The following is a 19516-nucleotide window of genomic DNA, read 5'->3' as shown; positions in this document are numbered from 1 at the left end:
TGCAAAATCTACAAACAAACAAGGACTGCAAGGATGAGCATGCTAAATACCTTCTCCCAACCCGTGGAGGGTGAAGGTCTAAGTGGGGAGTCTCCTGTGCCTATAGAAACTCTGTTGGTGTAGAGACTCCCTAGTTCAGACTTGCACCCTCAATGTGGATGATGTGTGGTGAAATTCAGTGCACTTGTACTGTCTGCTTGTGTGGAGCATGGGGCTAATGTAGAATTAGGGGTATTCCTCAATGCTTTGTTCATGACATTTTAAAATTAGGCAGAAGCAAGTTGTTGTTGGTTGTGGTTGTGCAGAATGGGGGAGATTATCCCACTGCCCAAGTTGACTTTGCCACTTCCTAATTTGCAGAATAGCAGGAGTGAAAGGTGATGATGATTTAAATTATCACCCACATTTTAAAGCCATACTCAAGGCAAGATTATGCACATGCGCGCACTTGCGCGCGCACACACAAACACTTTCAGTGAACAGTTGTGTATGCCTCAAAAATATCAGGTGCACATCAGCACTTTCTTATCATCATATATAGTGTTGTTGTTTTTTTTGCATACATACATAACTTCTTGACTTCCCACTCATCCTTTCCTGATGTTTCATTTTTATTACTCCTTTTCATTAGTTGTTTTAAAACACATCACATCACCACCTTCTTAAAAGCTTTGCCTAATTAAAAAAGAAAAAAAAGTACTGACAAGCTGTGTTTTAGTGTCTAGTGAAGCAAATTGGCAGGGCCTCTCTGGGTGAAATGTTTTTCAGCTATGCTAAAGCTACAGAAAATATTTTAATGTAAATACTACACAGTGTTAGTAAGTACTAAACGGTGTTTCCATGCACTGCTCTGGTTTGCCAGAAGTGGATTAGTCATGCTGGCCACATGACCCAGAAGCTGTACGCTGGCTCCCTCGGCCTGTAAAGCAAGATGAGCGCCGCAACCCCAAAGTCAATCATGACTGGACCGAATAGTCAGGGTCCCTTTACCTTTACTATACAGCCTTACTTCTTGGAAAGTGAATTTGGGCAGAGCCTGAGGAGGAACTGGGGGACATGAGGATTTGTACAGGAAGAGTCTCTTTGTCCCAGCAGCTTTTGGCTTCCAAAGCAATAAGCAACATTAGTGATGGGAGCAAATTCAGCATTCCAGGACTTCAAAGTACGAAAGCCTCCAGAGAAGTCCAGGATCTGACCTCTTCAAATTTGGGTCTTGCTTAAAGCATGATTCATTTGTCTACCTTCCCTTCCCTTCCCAAGGACCAAAACCAAACCCAACCTTTGAGAAGAGGCAGGGGGTAATCAGCAGTAGAGTTGGCATTTTAGAGAAAAACAAGGGCTTGCTAGACTTCCATTAGCTGGAAAGGATTGTTTCAAACTAGGGTTCTCTCTCAAACTGAAGCAGCAGGCAGAGATAACTAGAAACCCCGTGTTCCCTAGATGCCATTTCCTGCAAGGGAACATGAGGTTGTAGTTCTGTAATTTTTTTGTCTCTTATCACTAAAAGTACCATATATTCTGCTCCCAAACACTCCCCGTTTTTTGTCCCCCAGTTCTGCCCACTACGATAACGATCCTGCCTCAAAGTTTAGAATAATGGTTGGAACAGCAGGTACATTTCAAGTACAAAATGCTATTATTATTACTTTTCAGTCAGCTAGCAACAGGCTCAATTCAACCATTTTCATTTTCTCCTGGCTTGGAACAAGCAAGAGAGTGTCATGATTATCACATGAATCAATCCATCCATCCTCTAATCACTAACTTTTAATCTAATGAGTACAAGATTGACTGATTTTAGCAAAATCAACAAAACAGTGTTTGGTACATGCCTCACAAACATTTGATTACCTTCCTCTGCTTATTCGGGTACAAAAGTGTAGCAGAGCAAGAAACTGTGTGGTTTCCAGCCGGATTGGATAAGTAGTAAGAAAAGACGGGTTAAAAACTAAAAGAAATTAAGGGAAAGGATTTGCTGAATTAATAAAATAGAAATTGGAATACAGAGAGGGAAGGTATGGGGAAGTCGGGAAAGTAAGTTATAAGAAAATAAGGGAATGAAATTATACTTGTTTTTTGTATGTGTTTGTTTGTATTGTTGTTATGTTTTGTTTTTAATATAATTTTTGAAAACTTAATAAATATCTATTAAAAAAACCACAAAAGTTTAGCAGAACAAAGCCCACTTCTTTATTTAACCATAAACCCAAGAGATGAAGGAAGTGGATGCATGGATTTTAAGGCTGTTTCCACCATACTGTGTTAGATTATTACAGCACACATATAGCTGCAGGAACATATCAATATTCTGGCCATGCAGCCAGCAAATGTGCCAATGAAGCTCATGGTCTCATTTTTTTTCTTTGCATATATAACAGAATCCAAGACTCTCTCCATTAATAAAACTAATGTTTTGTAACATAGAAGTATATTCTTAGGCTCAGGAGCAAAGCAGCAGCTAGTGCTGCCAATTCTGGCCACACAATAAGAAGTGGGAAAGAAGAAGCACAATTACTCTAAAATAAGCATTAAATTGTTTTTGTTCCATCACTGCGGGAAACAGTCAAGCACAGAAAACACGGTGGGAACAAACCATGCTTGAAGGGCAGGCAGGTATGCCAGGCTGTAATAAAAACCAAACCAGGGAGGCATTAGTCAAGGTAGGGTGGCTAACTTGTTGGAATCCAGCCCCAGTCAAAAGTTAGGGATGGTAGGGGCAACATCTGGAAGGCCACAGGTTAGTGATACTTGCCTTAACTGAAGGAATGAGCAGTTGGTGGAGAAGGATCTGGTACAATGGAACAGAAAGGAAGGAACATGTCAGAAAATGATGGGGGTGGGTGAGAGGGATAAACTTTCTAAACTGGGGGTGACCTCGATGGTAAAGAGGAAAAAAAATGGTCTTAATTTTGAATGAATGAATGAATCTTTCTTCACCATCAAAGTCACCCAAGCAAAACTAGTAGAATCTAATTATGAGTGTTTTTTGGGGAAATGGATGTCTTTTTTGGATTGCTTAAATAATGATTATAGCATGATGAACATGAGTAGAATTTGAGCTATGAGCATCAGAAGTAATTGATTATAATACATAGTGGTTCTGATTAAAAGATAAAAGATAGGGTGCAGCAAAAGGGGAGAAACAATAACTCCATGGAAAACAGGGTGGGAAGTTGACAAAAATAAGAGACAAAATGAACTTGTGTTTTGATTGTACAGTGGTATCTCGGGTTACAGACACTTCAGGTTACAGACTCCACTAACCCAGAAATAGTACCTCGGGTTAAGAACTTTGCTTCAGGATGAGAACAGAAATTACGCAGCAGTGGGAGGCCCCATTAGCTAAAGTGGTACCTCAGGTCAAGAACAGTTTCAGGTTAAGAACGGAACTCCAGAACGAATTAAGTTCTTAACCAGAGGTACCAATGTATGTAAAAAATGCTGAAAGAAAGAAAGAAAGAAAGAAAGAAAGAAAGAAAGAAAGAAAGAAAGAAAGAAAGAAAGAAAGAAAGAAAGAAAGAAAGCTGTTAAATCAACCAGGAGAGCAAAACAAAACAATGGTGGGAAAGGTTGCAGAAAAATTCAGTGAGCAGAGAAGTAGATAGGGGAAAAATACTTTCCCCATGAAACATACTCTTTGTGAAAAAGAGTCAGGTGGAAGGAAGCCAGGGAGGCAGACTAAGGTTTAAGTAGAGGGCAAACTTTGCTCCCTAGAATAAATGTTAATTCCCCAAGGGCAAGAGTAGCATTAGAAAATCTGAGTGTAATGAACCCCACATGGACTCATTAAAAAGAAACTGAAATGGAATCAAGTCCTGCTCCTTGATTATCTTGTCTTTGTGGGTTGTTAGAAAAAGAAACTGAGAAGTCAAGTCAGATTTAGTAACTGTGGTAACTATCAATGTCTTTGTACAAGAGGTGCATAGAAGCCTCAAGTTACATGCCTCAGATCTGCCGTTCTTACCCATTTCTGATATGATGCTTTGTGCCTACTAAGGCTTAAGCAATGTATACCAATGCATAGTCAGCTTTCCATGGCAATACGTTTAGTCCTGAATGGACTGTTTTTGCAAGTTACCTGTGGGGTAACTGCAAAACTGCTGGTACTTCGCTCCTGGGTTTGTATGACGCTATTTTGGCTACATAAGAATTCACTCTTGGAGAATTAGTTTGTGACTGGTGTATATGATTCAAGTACATTTTAGTCAGAGCTCTACCTGAAGCTCAATGATGGACTTATCATGGACAAAAGGAGAAGAGAAATCATTGCCCAAAGTGTTATGTACTGTTTCTTTAACTACCTTTCAGCTGCAAATATAACGTTCGAGTGTGACACTCCAAGGCAACAACTGGCACAAAGCCCAAAGCTTCAGAGAAATGAATATGGGCTGCGTATCTCTGGATGATTTATTGGTGCACAACAGTTGCACTAAATTAGAATCAAAGTACAATTTGTTAGAAGACGTGTCTGCAGCTTTGCAGCTAAGCTCTGCTTGCCCTTGTGAATACCCTTTGCAATAAAAGTCCTACTTAGACCTATACCGCAGACAAATCAAGTTTATTTCTCGTGGATAAAAATATTGACTTTATAATACGGATTTTATAAAATGGACCCTCTCCAAGCAACTGCAGCTCATCGTGGTTCTGGGAGCTGTCTTCCAACCCTTTCTTTGGATTGCCTCTGTCACCCATTCTTGTGACTTGTAAGTCACCCTAAAACAGCTTTGATCAGGTGGGATATTAGTGCAGTAGATTAAAAAAACCAACCCATCCAAAATAAAAGATGTTTCCAATGATGTAAACACATTCTCAACTATGGGCTAGGCTAAATCCCCCCAAAATTATATAGGTAGTTTTCAAAATCCCAATCCCAAAATTGCATTCTGGTGACATACCCTGAGAGAAGAATCAGGAAGTGTGGAGTAAACTATCATAACCATTGTGGCAGTGGATATAATATATATATATATATATATATATATATATATATATATATATATATGCTTTCGTAGATTTCGTAGAAGAAAAAACTTCCTCTCTTTTCCAACACATGAAAGAAACAGGACACGAAATTAATTTTGCAGATTCCAAATTGCTCTTTAACATGGAACATCACCACAAGAGAATAATCATGGAAGCCATCGAGATAGAGAAACACCCTCACAACATGAACAAGCGTGACGACACATCCCGCTTGCCAGACATCTGGAAATTAGCCCTCCCCACAAAAACTGACACCAGATCCAGAGGCACACAGAACGCTATCACCAATCAACCACACCAGACCCAAACCCAGACCCTCTCCACAGATAAATTACAGACACCATCCAGTAGCCAAACCATGGTGGCACCTCCGGATGCTGCACCCCCCTGCAATCCCTACACAGATCTGGCTGACACAGGCCACAAAACCACAGCTCGCCCCTATACACGAAGCCAAGCCAGAGCACAACTAAGTGCAGTACAGCCATCTTCTCAGAAAAACTCTTCACAAAGTTCAAGAGGTCAAGACACAAAGACTTTAGCAACTAATCCACACCTAATGACCCACCTAAGTGGTACTCAGGATATCACTCAAGAAATCACTCAAGATATCCCTCAAGTAATTAAGGAACAAAAGAAGAAAAGGCACACTAGCCTGGGAACTTCCTCTCTGCCCAGAACATTGGAGGCTATACACCACACCCCCTCAACAGTCTTTATAGGAACTCAAACACTGAGATCCTGCTCTGTTCCAGTAACAAGAAGCCGAAAGCACCAGCCTGAAGATGACGAGTGAGACCTCGTCGAAACGTCGCCTAGACACCCCAACTTTTACACGGGAAGACACCCGAGGACACCAAAACCTGCATATATATATATAGAGAGAGAGAGAGAGAGAGAGAGAGAGAGAGAGAGAGAGAGAGAGAGAGATATCTGTTTGCTTTTTACACAGTTTAGCCACAGTACAACTGCAGTTGCATGAATCTAGACATGCTCAACAGCTACTAGTCCTGGACGCATATTCCAATCTGCATCAAAAGGCACATCTGGCCAACTTAATAGAGCCCTGAATCTTTATTAGCTGCAGATATAAAAGTTGGTTTCTCCATTTCAGGATAGGAATGTCTGGATAAAGCATCTCAAGTGTCATCTTTTTGCTAGGTATGCATGTGTCCCCATCTTAATCTAGTGAACTTTCCCCTGCACGTAGCTCTATCTATCTATCTATCTATCATCTATCTATCTATCATCTATCATCTATCATCTATCATCTATCATCTATCATCTATCTATCTATCTATATCTATCTATCATCTATCTATCATCTATCATCTATCTATCTATCTTTCTATCTATCATCTATCTATCTATATCTATCTATCTATATCTATCTATCTATCATCTATCTATCATCTATCTATCTATCATCTATCATCTATCTGTCATCTATCTATCTATCATCTATATCTATCTATCTATCTATCTATCTATCTATCTATCTATCTATCTATCATCTATCTATCTATCATCTATCATCATCATCTGAAGTTTCCTAATAATGATTAAAATTGGTACATAAGGAACAGCATAGCTCACACAGTGTCCTTTAAAACAGTAACATTAAATATTATATACACAGAGAGAGAGAGGGACACAAACAAACAAACAAACAAACACAAAGCCTTCCAGTCAACAGCAGGTACAGTCTATATCCAGCTGAAACACATTGAAAAGCACCCAATGTACCTGTATTACAAAGCAATCCTAACTATAGGAACCTGGCATAAATTATGCTGGCGTAAATTACACCTACTCCAAACTCAGTTCAAGAGGAATTTGATTTAGACCACCCTTCCTGCCCACTAAGGTCTGCCAGGTTGCTAGGTCACATGACCAAGCTGAAAGGGAGCTAGGATAGGGGTAAATTGACCCTTGCCCTGTCCTGCGCCTGCCACACTCCTGGACCCCTCTTGGAAGACTCATGCTGCCATATATTCTGCCGGTTTAAGTTCTGTCAGCTGAGCCTTGGCTGAGTCCTAGTTGAGCCAGAGTGAACGATTTGCATTGTCATTATCACCAGCAAATCTGGGATGGGAGACCTAAGTCAGTGCAGCCCTAGCTGAACCCTGGCCTAGACAGGAAAGCCCAATATCTACCAAACTCATTCCAGTGGATCTTAGGTTTGTATTGTGCTGTTAGGCTGTTCTACCTTGTTCTACTATGAATCAGCAATATTTCAATTGTTTATATCAAGAATTATTAAAGAAATGTATGAAGAATAGCAACTTGTATAGAGTCCATCATATTGCTGATATACGCAGTAGAATTGCAAATAGATTTCACACACAAAAGGTAGGGGCTGGGAAAATACGGATGTTTACATTCAGACAAAACTGGCAACAAAATATGAGGGAAACCAAATGGATTTTTATAAGAAGAGAGGTTTTCAGGGGAGGGGTTGTTTTCCCCCGAACGCTACAGAATTTAAAGTGCTGTCCAGGGTAGATGTGGAGGTTCCGAAAAACATCAAAGGAATTTTGAGTGAGGCTGAAAGAATTCAGATAAGACTAAAAAAAAAAAAAAAATCTCCAGGGATTTTAGGCAGCAGCTAATATCACTTCAGCCAGTGATCATAAACTCATCTCAAGTTTTTTGCACTGTAAGAAGAGCTATCCTGAATTTTGCACTCAAGATTTATTTAAAGCAGATGCGAGCTTACGCTAAAAGGAAAAAGAAAAACTACTTTTGTGCTTTCTATGTTGTTACATTATTTTACATTATATTGTTATTAGTAATTTTAGACTCTATCTAGAACTTCAGTATGCTGCTGCTTTTATGCAATTTTAGGCTTTCTTTTATGTTCATTATAGCACTCTTCAGGCAATCCACTCACTTGTAAAACCAACACATGAATTAAGAGACTGAGGATGAGAGCATTAAGCTCTCCTGCCTTTTATTACCCCATCCTCCATGACTTGGAGGATCAACTTCTGAAGCAAGGGGAGCTTTTTCCATGATTGATAATCCTGATATTCCCAGGTTCAAAACTTGGTGGGGAGGTGTATCTGCAAGTACAAAAGGTTTCCCTCTCCTGACGTTTACCTTCCAATTAATACAGTGGTACCTTGGGTTAAGAACTTAATTCGTTCCGGAGGTCCGTTCTTAACCTGAAACTGTTCTTAACCTGAGACACCACTTTAGCTAATGGGGCCTCCCACGGTCACCGCACCACCACAGTGCAATTTCTGTTTTCATCCTGAAGCAAAGTTCTTAACCCAAGGTACTATTTCTGGGTTAGCAGAGTCTGTAACCTGAAGCATCTGTAACCCAAGGTACCACTCTAGAGGATAATGTGATGGGGGAGGATCTTAATGTGTTTATCTCTGCTCACATCTTGGTTTTATACAGTAGATTAGAATGCCTGAAGGCTCCTTAGATGAACCTTAGATGAGTCATATCACCCAACCTAATGGAATAGCCAGCCATAGGTGTGTGCTCCAGTTACCTGGAAAACTGGACCAGTGCTACCTGTTTTGCAGCAGTTTCAACAATGAACACAGTGTGGAAAAATGTTGAGCATTGTCTTTGTTGCCTTTGGAAGGCAACATTTTCCCACTCCTTTGAACCCTCTCTTCAAAGTTGACACTCCATTTAAACTCAGCCTGGCTGAAACAGTTTTGCGTGTGATAAACATATGGCAAAGCTCTTCTAATCTCACCTTTCTTTACAAGTGCTCTTATAAATGCATTATAGCAATGGAGGAGCCCAACCCTGATGCTTATGCTAACTTATATTAATGAACAACATCACACAGAGGTGTGTCTGTACAATGTAATGAGAGATATGGAACTCTGTATTAATAGCTTTTGGCATGCTTTAATGAGCAGGGTTGTGTTGTTGTTTTAAGTGCTTAAAGTCCATGCACAACAAATCATGCAATCAGCTTGCACAAAACTGCCTCTGCATGTGGCACAGGAGTTAATCAATTGAGGATCAATCAGGGCAAAATAGAGGCACAACTAATCAATATACAGCTAATGCTGGATTTAGGTAACAGCATGTTATGGATGGAGTTCCACTAAGGGATCCATCTAAAGGATCAAGTTTTCAATTTGGGGGTACCGTTTGACCCCCTACAACTGCTGAAAGGCCAGATGGCTGTTTTGACCAGGATAGACTGTGCTTAGCATCAGTTGGTGTGCCAGCTGGGCCAAAAAAGCAGATGTGGCTACAGTGATCCATGCCTTATTTACCTGTAATTTGGAATACTACAATGTGTTCTACATGGGACTGATCCTGAAGAGTAATCAAAAGCTTCAGCTTGAGCAGACTGTTTTCAGGCTGGTGCTTTATGGACCATACGACACCAGTCTAGAATCATCTACACTGGCTTCCAATTTGTTCCTAAGCACAATTCAAGGAGCCGGTTCTCACCTATAACTGAGTTGGGGCCAGAATAACTGGAAGAACTTCTTCTCCCATGTCAACCTGTCCAAAATTCATGGTCATCATTAGAGGCACCTGATGTGTGACTCCTCCACCCTCCCACCAAGAGAGGCTAAGTTGGTGCATACTTGGGACAGGGTATTTTCTACAGTAGTGCTCTGATTGTGAAATCAGATTAGTCCCATCTTTGCCTAGCTTTAGGCAGGCTGTAAACACTGCTTTGGTGCAGCTCTCTCTTGAAGAGTTTTAAATTCCATTCTGAGAATTGTTTGAATGATGGTTCTGGTGGTTTCAATATTGTTTTGTATTGGCTTTAATCATTGTGTATACTCTTGAGGGCAGAAAGGCAATTCATAAACACATTCAATACATGCTTTAAAAAGGGTTTGAAGTCAGCATAAGCAGCAGCTACCATGGAGGTGGTTGTGAGGATCAGGTTAATAATCAACTATAGACATCACATATTGGTAATAATTTCATGCTACATCTGACATAGAAGTTCCCCTCAGCCCACCACTCTTCTTTCCCTAGGAAACCCAATTTCTTTCTATATTGTATTCTATACATATCGATTCTATCTTTGATTCATACAAGTAACTGGTATATATCAATAAACTATCATGGATTCTTCCAAAGAATTATAAGAATTGTTTAAAGAAGGTGTTGAGTAGTCTATGTGAAAGTCTCCTAATCCTCTCCACAGATCTGCAGTCCCCAGATTCCTCAGGGCAAGAGAATAACAGACAAAGTCAAGTCTGTAGAGAAAATAAGCTCTGTGTTCTTTTCTAGCTCATCATAGACCATAACTGAGTAAACAATTGTTTAATATGCCTTCCTTCCTCAAGGTAATTGGCAAATGCCAACACCACCTAATAATTTCCCACCATTTGAGCAATTGGCTCTGAAATTTATTTTAACTTCTTTCCTTATTTGTTCTCATAATCATAGAGCCTAGAAATTTAAATTCATGCGCTTTCCGCAGTGGTTCATTTTCTAAATTGAAGGTGTTCCTTCTTGCCTTGTTGTTCCCACAACTCCTATAATCCGTCTTGTCTGTATCGATCGATCTCTCTTCTAATAACATCTTCTACCTGCTTGGAAGCTCTTGCAATTCCTGTTTCTCTACACTGCATAGTGCAATGTCATCTGTAAATATCACTTTCTGTGATGCATTTGTTTAGATCTGTGAGGTTAGCCCATTTATCACTGTGATGAACAGACAAAGACTTAGTGATGATCCTTTTATGGACTCTTACTTGATCTGAGAACATCCTGAACTTACCACATCCGGGTTCAGAATACCAATGAACTCTCACTATGAACAATCTGCCTCGGTGTGAAATGTGCTGTAACTCAGTGGCAGAGAACTTTATGTGCATGCATAAGTTCCCAGGTTCATTCACCAGTTTGGTTGGGAAGAACCCTTTCTGAAAGCCTGGAAAGCTGCAGACAATGCTGAGCTAGATGGTCTGATCCAACCTACTCAGTGTAAGGCAGCTTCCTGGGATCCTACTTTTTGCTGGCATCCACCCATCCCAAGAGACAATGGAGCTTGCCACCAGGGGTGAAGTCAAACCACTGCATTAGCAGTGTGTATGGAGGTCCAGAGCTGGCTGAATGACAACACCCCCTCTTGGCTTCACTGGTGTGGTCCAAAGGAAAGCAGAACAATATGTCTGGCACCAGCAGGAGTTGCCAGAAGAAGGTGTATAAGATGCCATCCAACCATCTTAGGGACTCCACTCTGGATTTGTGTGGTGTTTATTCCTTAGCCTTTCTTTCCCCAAAGATGCCCTGCAAGGCAGCGGAGGTTTAGGAGCAGAGTAATTCTTCTCCTAGATGGATTACCTAGCCAAGTTGAGGAGCCCCATCTGCCTCTCACTTCCCTCTACAGTATGTACAGAAATTGCCTTCTTGACAATTGGACATGCTATTGAACTCATACACTCAATCTGCTGAAGCCTCTCTGCATGCTGTGAGTCAGAAGAGGGGAAGTACACTGCTACGTAATGCAGCTGAAATAACAGTTATTGTATTCTTCAGCTATTGTCATAGGATTCAAAGAGCCAAAGGCAGAAAATCCAGCAGGAGCAGCCTGCAATATAGCCTAGGATCTCAATATCACACTTGTGGGGTGCAGCATTCCCATAGACAGGCTCTCTTCTCACTGTGAATACACCATAGTAAACTTTACTTTTTTTCTGAAGTGGAGTGAGATAATAAAAACTCAAAAGACATTGAGAGGTCACAAAATTATTACCGGGGGTGGGGTGGGGGGTGGGGGGTAGACACATCAACAACACATATTCTTCAACATAATTTCTATTCAAGACACTCTTCAGGAAGTGTGATGTTGGCACATCCACTTTTACACAGCAATTGGACCAGCAATTATAGGAGGACGAATTGAATTCTCTCAGCATTCCAACGATAATACTCAGTTTCTTTGAAAATGCAATCACCACAGAAGAGATGTGCTATCTCGACAGACAACGTCTAGAAATGAATAGCTAACATCACTGCATTTGCTGCTACCCATGGCACTTAATTTCTAGAAAAAAGTACTCTTGTTGGGTTCAAGTATGTCTGGAGATGCCAACTTTACATTCTTCTCTGCAGTTCCAGATATATGGGGACTCTCTACAGCAGTGAAATAAATCATTTTTGTGCTTACTGGGGGGCTGGGGAGTGCATATATTGTTACATGAGTGCATATAATCCAACCTATTGTTACTTTACTTGGCTCCATCCACGCTACACATTTAAAGCAGTACCACTTTAAACAGTTGTGGCTTCCCCCAAAGAATCCTGGGGACTGTAGTTTGTAAAGCTACAGTTCTCGGAGTTATTGGGGAGAGGAATTGACAGAGAATTGTAGCTCCGTAAGGGAAATGCAGGTGGCGCTGTGGGTTAAATCACTGTGCCACTTGGGCTTGTCGATTGAAAGGTCAGCGGTACGCATCCCCATGACGGGGAGAGCTCCTGTTGTTTGGTCCCAGCTCCTGCCAACCTAGCAGTTCAAAAGTATGCCAGTGCAAATAGCTAAGTAGTTTCCCACTCCAGCAGGAAGGTACAAAGCATTTCCATGCACTGCTCTGGTTTCGCCAGAAGCGGCTTAGTCATGCTGGCCACATGACCAGGAAAAACTGTGCGGAAGAGGACAAATGCCAGCTCCCTCAGCTTTTAAAGCGAGATGAGCACCGCAACCCCAGAGTCATTCACGACTGGACTTAATTGTCAGGGGTCCCTTTACCTTTACCTTTAAGGAGAACGTCTTCTAACAATTCTTGGTACCTTTAACAAACCATAGTTCCCAGGATTAACCAAGACTGTTTAAATGTACACTCCAGGCGCAGCACATGCTCCACAGCGAAGCCCTGTCAGATCATTGTGAAAGGCCTGATAAGCCCCAGTAAACAACAACAAGAAGAACAATTTGATTATTTGTACTCCGCCCATCTGGCTTGGTTTCCCCAGCCACTCTGAGGAAGCTAACCTTCCCACTCCTTGGTAGTTGGATTTACTGGATAGAATCACATTACCACTACTCTCCCATTATGATGTAATTGTTTTAAAAGAAAACCATGCTTTTATCTGAAGGTACACTAGCTGGAACTAAGCAGGTCTAAGCCTACTCATTGCCTAGATGGGTGAATAGCATCTGGGTGATCATACATGTATGCCACCTTGGAACCCATGATAGAAGAAAAGCAGAAGGAAGGAAGGACGGGAAGAAAGAAAGAAAGAAAGAAAGAAAGAAAGAAAGAAAGAAGGAAGGAAGGAAGGAAGGAAGGAAGGAAGGAAGGAAGGAAGGAAGGAAGGAAGGAAGGAAGGAAGGAAGGAAATAAAAGTTCCATGTTGAATGGAGCCTGGTAAAAGATTCCGCATGACCCACTGGCTGGCTGGACTGAACTATAGGTCAACACAGTCCTCCCACTCCTAATGTAAAGTTTGGCTAGAAACATCGCAGTAAGTGCATTCACACTATGATGTGATGAATGCAGTGGAAGAGGAGGAGTGATGAAGCACTGGAAGAGGAGGAGTCAAAGGGCTCCACTATATGCAGTGGGGAATCTCTCCTAAGTTCACAGGTATTCACATATGGAGATCCACACACATGAAGGAATTAATCATGTTGCTAAGCCCATCCCTTACAATCTGATTAAAGAGTGACAAATGGTCAATCATTTAGTTCATTCATTCTCACTATATATATTTTTATCATTTCAATTTTCCATCTTAGGCCCTCTCTGCTTATTACTGTTTTCTTTGTTTTGCTTTTCGTCTTGGGAATGGCTGGGAAGTTCAAAAGATAAATGTGCAAGAAGTGTCAATTTAATACGGAACCTACCACATTACAACTAACACACCCTCCCACTGCCCCTGTTTCAGAAGGAGGCTGGTGGGGTGGGTTGTCAGGAAAGAGATGAAATACATAATCACTGCATGTGAAACCAAGGAGCACCTGGGAGCCACAATGTTTTGGTGCCTCTTGGTATTGCTGATCAACAGTTAACAAAAAAAAAAATGGCATTGAAGGGGGCATTTGACTGAATGTATGAAGATCAGGAACCTTATGATATCAGGGTTCCTAATCACAAGGAGTTGGCTAAGCAGGTCCAACCAATTGGACTTAGAAGCCCTCTTCAGAATTAAAGTGGGTCAGGATGAGGACATTGTAGTTTGAGCACTCTGTGTGTTCTTCCATCTCCCCTCCAACAGGGCTAATCTTATAAGCAACCACAAATGTGTTTTTCCAAGTTCTTCCATGACTTTTTTTGTCCATTTCTTCTATAAGTAATTAGGTGAATCTCTGCAAGCCAGCACATCGAACAACAAAACTTTTTCTCTCCCTCTGGGGAGGAAAAGAACTTCCTAAAAATTTCTGCATAAAGAAAACCCTTTTATTTTTACTTTGAATTCCAATTCTTTATTTGCACTCCCGAGTGGCAAGGGAGCAAATTTACCCCAAACAAGAGAAATAGTGAGATTTCTTTTCTCTCTTTTTCAGTGTACTATATGTTATGCTTTTGAGCTTCTTTCTTTCATTTCTGCCTTTGACTAGAAAAAGAGAGCCCTCTGAATTGGGAAATGCTGGATTTGAATCCTGAGACGCTTAGCTTTTCACAGATTGCCTGAATGCAGCAGGTGCTTGCAAGCTCTTTGCTGGCATTTGTTCTGTACCCCTTTCCAAAACACCTGAATGCTGTCACAGCTCTGTGCTTCTAGACAGGCTTAAGCACAGTTTTAAACAGTACTGTACTCCGGCAGAGAAAAGCTAGTGTTTGCTTATACGCAAGAGCTTCACTCGATTAAAAATGTGGATGGGGCCAATCTCATGGCCAAAGCTAGATATGACAAGATGACATACCCATCAACTGTTCTGCTCTTGAGTGGGACACTCCAGCTTCTGATTGGATCCCAGGATGCACCAAGGAGAGCACAGCCCCGAAATATCCCCGTATTCCAGTCACCTGGATCCCACAAGCGCATAGCTCCAAAAGACATGCATTCCAATTTTCCTCTATGGGATGTTGGAGGGTATAGGTTTATCTGTAACTGGGATCTCCTTCTGGGTTTTGATTATTTAACAACTAGCCCCAAAGAACTGCTTTGAAAAACTTGGGAGATAACCTTGGGGAGGCAAAGTTAACCCTCCCGCCACACAACTTCTCAAATCTAAATCACTTAAACTTTTTAACAATATCTGCCACCATTGTGACTGTGTACCTGCAGCACACTCAGTCTCTCCAAGACCAGCTTTTTTTGTTTTGCAAAAACAGAGGAGTTTTCAAACATCTGGCAGGCCATAACACATTACTTGTGAGTTTCATATAACGCAGCAGGACACACTGTGCAGACCTGGTTATCGGTATACCCGTTTAGATTTATCAACTTTCTCTCCTTCTAAGAATGCCACATTAAAATTAAACCTGTTGCCTGTATTGGGGAAACCTTTTGCTTGGCATTTAGAAGAAATGTCATTCTTTCTTACTGCATGAAATAGAGCTTTAGATTCAAATATAGCTTGTTTTATCCATAATTGGAGGAAGGGGTCTGATTTGGGGGAGGGGGATGATAAAATATATCAAAGTATCAGATAACTCTCTCTATCCCATGATATTCTCAAACAGTATCTAGTATACTTTTAATATTTATGGAGAAGAACAAGCAGTTACATAAATAATGAAAACAGAGGAATGCTCTCTTTTTTTGTATTGCACAGTGTTCTCCATCTTAAAAGCAAGCACCTCTAAAAGAAAGGGACATGGATGTGACAAGAATTCTGACATTCCTCATGTAAAATTAATAGCAACATTGGGAAGAATAAAAAGAAACCCTACCTTTTGAATGCTGCTGTAAATTTTAAAGTAGCTTCTCCTGTTACGAAATGCCTTCTCGTTCAATCTTTTTCTTCTGAAATAAAAATATATAAATGATTTCGTTTGCATGACATCTTCATTCATACTTGAAATATCCAGGCCAGGCCCCTCATTTGTGAATGTGCAGTCTAAACACATTTACACTAGGGCTGGGCGATATCTGGTTTTTCAATATCATGATATATATCACCAACTAAGCATCATAAGATCTTGATATATCACAATATATATATCCACGGCAGTGGAGGGCCTCGCCGGGCCTCCCTGTGGGGGAGGAGGACCCCATCTTGCATACCCGTGGAAGCAGAGGGCTTTGTTGGGCATCCCAGTGGTGGAGGGACTCCCAGGAATCCCTATGGCAGAGGGCCTCATTGCACCTATCCACAGTGGTGGAGGGCCTCACCGGGTCTTCCTGCAGTAGCAGAGGGCCCCACTGTGCCTGCCCTTGGAAGTGGAGGGTCTCCAATAAACAAACAAACAAACATCCTTTTTAATATGGAGAAAAGCTATTTAGGGGGAAAATAAAAACAACAACACTTCCTCCTTTCGCCACCCCCCCCCCAGTTGGGCTGGGTGTGAAAGAAGCACTTTCCAATCTTTGCTTATGTTCCCTGTTTACTTTGCTGCTGGAGCTGTTGAGTTTTTGAGAGCAGGAAGTTCTACTGAAAGTGTTGGTTTATATGCTTGCAAGTGGTTAAAATTGGCCGAGGAAAGGAGCAAGAAAGATATTGGTGAAGCTGAAAGGGTTTGCTGGTTTGTGTGAGGGCTTATGTCATTTCTTATCTGTTAGGAGGGAGGAGGGAGAGAGACCAAACAAACCCTGCAAAGTATCCGCAAAGTATTTGTTCACCTGAGCTGCTGGCTGGGAAACCATCAAGTCTCAACCTTTTGTTCACCAGTATATAGTGGTACCTCGGGTTACATACACTTCAGGTTTCATACGCTTCAGGTTACAGACTCCGCTAACCCAAAAATAGTAACCCAAAAATAGGTTAAGAACTTTGCTTCAGGATAAGAACAGAAATTGTGTGGTGGCAGCAGGAGGCCCCATTAGCTAAAGTGGTACCTCAGGTTAAGAACAGTTTCAGGTTAAGAACAGACCTCCGGAACAAATTAAGTTCTTAACCCAAGGTACCACTGTATTGCCTTGCTGAAACACTTATCACAATGTTATTTCAATACCAGTAGTCAACTGTATGGAGTTTATCTCACAACCCTAATTCACACAAAACCATAAAAGACAATAATCCAAACCACACCGGAACACCAAGGAAGTTAGTTAGCACGTATCACAAATGCAAATCACACAGGAGCCCTCTTCAGAAGAACCCCAACCATATTTCCCCAATATGAGGTTGGGTAGAAAGCAGAACTGTTCCAAGTGGCCTTGCTTCCACATCATACCTGAAACACAGTTCTTCATCCTCCTCTCCCTCTCATTTGTACAGCATGAATATTTCCCAGATGCCCCTCCCGCTCATTATCACCCAGTGAGATTCAGTGCTGAATGGTGATCTGAACTTTCGTTCCCCCAGTGGCGTAGCGTGGGTTGTCAGCACCCGGGGCAAGGCAAGTAATTTGCGCCCCTAACCTGTGGATTTGCACCCCCTAACCTGTGGATTTGCGCCCCCTAACCCTAACCCCCAGATGCTGCGCCCGGTGCGGCCGGGCCCCCCCTGCACCCCCCACGCTACGCCACTGTGTTCCCCCAATCATAGAATGGTCCTGCAGCCACAATATCATGCTGGCTTTCTGAATGGAGCCAACAAAAATTTTCCTCCTGGGGCAGACAGTAGTTTTGGGGTACAATTTCATGAGCCAGCACCAAACAAACTTACTATCTTCTTTTAATTAAAAATATATACATATCACAATGCATTTTGCAATGCATCCACAGATTTCATGTACAGTTTCAGACCCTCCAAATGCCCCTATTTTTCCACGAGCAGTCCCAGATTCACAGAAGTCATCCCGGTTTCTGATTTGATGCTGGAATTCCTTGGGACATCCCTATTTTCATAGGAGAAATGTTGGAGGGTATGGAGTTATCTGACCCCCCAAACCAAGGAAATAAGTACCCTATACATCCTTTAGAAGACTTCTGAAGGCAGCTATGTGTGTGCTGGCATTATCAGGGGTATAAAAAGAGAAGCATGAAGTTATATTGAAATTATTAATTTATATGTCTGATGAAATACAGAGGGAAGCTCCTACAGGAAAAAGAACTGGGGGGTGATTCAAAACATAGCCATGCCATGCATGCAGATAAAAGAGACAGAACCCATACCATTACTTCCAAAGTCACTATAGTTTTGACTCCATAATTGGAGAAGTTTGTGCTGTAGTAGAACTGTGTTATTGAAACCTTGCATATTGAAACCTTGAAACTATCATCCACACATTTTAGCCATCGGAGTACTTTGCTTCTGGTGTGTCCTTGGCAGGGCAAAACATAAAGAGGGAACTCTCCTATAGATTGGAGCATTAATATTTATGCTTATATAGAAACACTTCAAGCTTAGCTGGCATGAGAAAAAAACTCTTCGATTTTGAGGATGCAAAAGTATAAAAAGCAGATTTAAACCCATACTCTCTTCTAGCTGGAAGCGACTGGATGATCAAAATCAGTGCAGTATCAACCAGGCGGTACCTGGTTTTGTCTTAAACTACTGGCATTGAGTTGTACTTCAAACTTTTCATTAGGCACAACACATCAGGCAGTATTTTCCACCCAAACTCCAATAAACCTGCTTTCTTTTAAAAAAAAAAAAATCAAAGTTATTTTTTATCGTTGCACATATCTGAATCCTTTTTTAAAAAATACAAAACTAAAAAACTCTGCTGTCTGTTGATTATTGATTGAGGCACCTCATAAATACTTAGGCTTATTAAGTGTCTATACAGCTCCCTGACAGAGTTCTTAAATGCAGGCCTGGGGCTGAAGCAAGGTTTCTCTTTAAGCTGAGAGAAGGGGAATTTCAGAGGCTGTGTTGGGCTTAAGAGGACGGCACACTGTTAATTCACTCTGGCTGTTTACAACAAAGTCATAACAATATGACACTCTGTGTCGAGAGTGTGAGAGTGAGTGACAAGTCATTCCATAGGGAGTCTGCTAAGCACTTTGGCCACTCTGCCTACAGCTAGCCCATAACCAAACAAATGTTGTGTTTGGTGCATCCAGTATACTGAGCCACTACTTTCTGGACCACACAAACAGAAGCACCCAGCAGCCTGCTTCTATTATTATATACCCCTCAACTGTCCTGATTTCCACAGGACATCCAGGAATTACTGAAGCCCTCCTGGCTTCTGATTGTATCCTGGAATGTCTTATTTCTCCCTCCAATGCTGCTACCATGCTCAGGGAAGAAAATGAGGGGACACTTGCAGCCAGTGCTGGGGCTTGCAGTGGTGCCATGTCAACTAGTGGTCCAAAGTCAACTAGCTTCTGCAAGAGCTTGGTATCGAAAGACACAAGTCCTTATTTTTGTCAGCAGAATATTGGAGGGTATGTTGCTATGATTAGTCAATCTAGTTGTCACTTTATGCCAAAGCCTCAAGCTGACACACAATGGAATAGTAACAAAACATCCAATGCACTGGAAGAGCAATCAAAAGGAGAAAATGCAACATGAACCAGCTGCAGATACAACACACACAAATGCACTGTGTCATCATCATCATTAAACTTAGGGCGGTTTATC

At 41.4% G+C, this 19516-nt stretch overlaps 1 protein-coding gene across 4 annotated transcripts in view; it reads right to left on the bottom strand.

The window, feature by feature from the left end:
- Positions 1-19516, bottom strand: part of CDH18 (cadherin 18) — a 603832-nt gene that overhangs the window by 398888 nt on the left and 185428 nt on the right. For 3 of the 4 annotated variants that reach the window (XM_081918191.1, XM_081918192.1, XM_081918196.1), the window contains exon 2: positions 15774-15846. The gene's annotated coding sequence lies outside the window, so the exon portion shown is untranslated. The remainder of the gene's footprint in view (positions 1-15773; positions 15847-19516) is intronic. The other variant, XM_081918195.1, reaches the window with a different exon arrangement.

Source organism: Podarcis melisellensis, assembly GCF_964234715.1.
Source record: "Podarcis melisellensis genome assembly, chromosome: 7".
Classification (NCBI taxonomy): Eukaryota; Metazoa; Chordata; class Lepidosauria; order Squamata; family Lacertidae; genus Podarcis; species Podarcis melisellensis.
The sequence above is the reverse complement of the archived record's forward strand: the minus strand, read 5'-3'. Positions and strand labels throughout refer to the sequence as shown.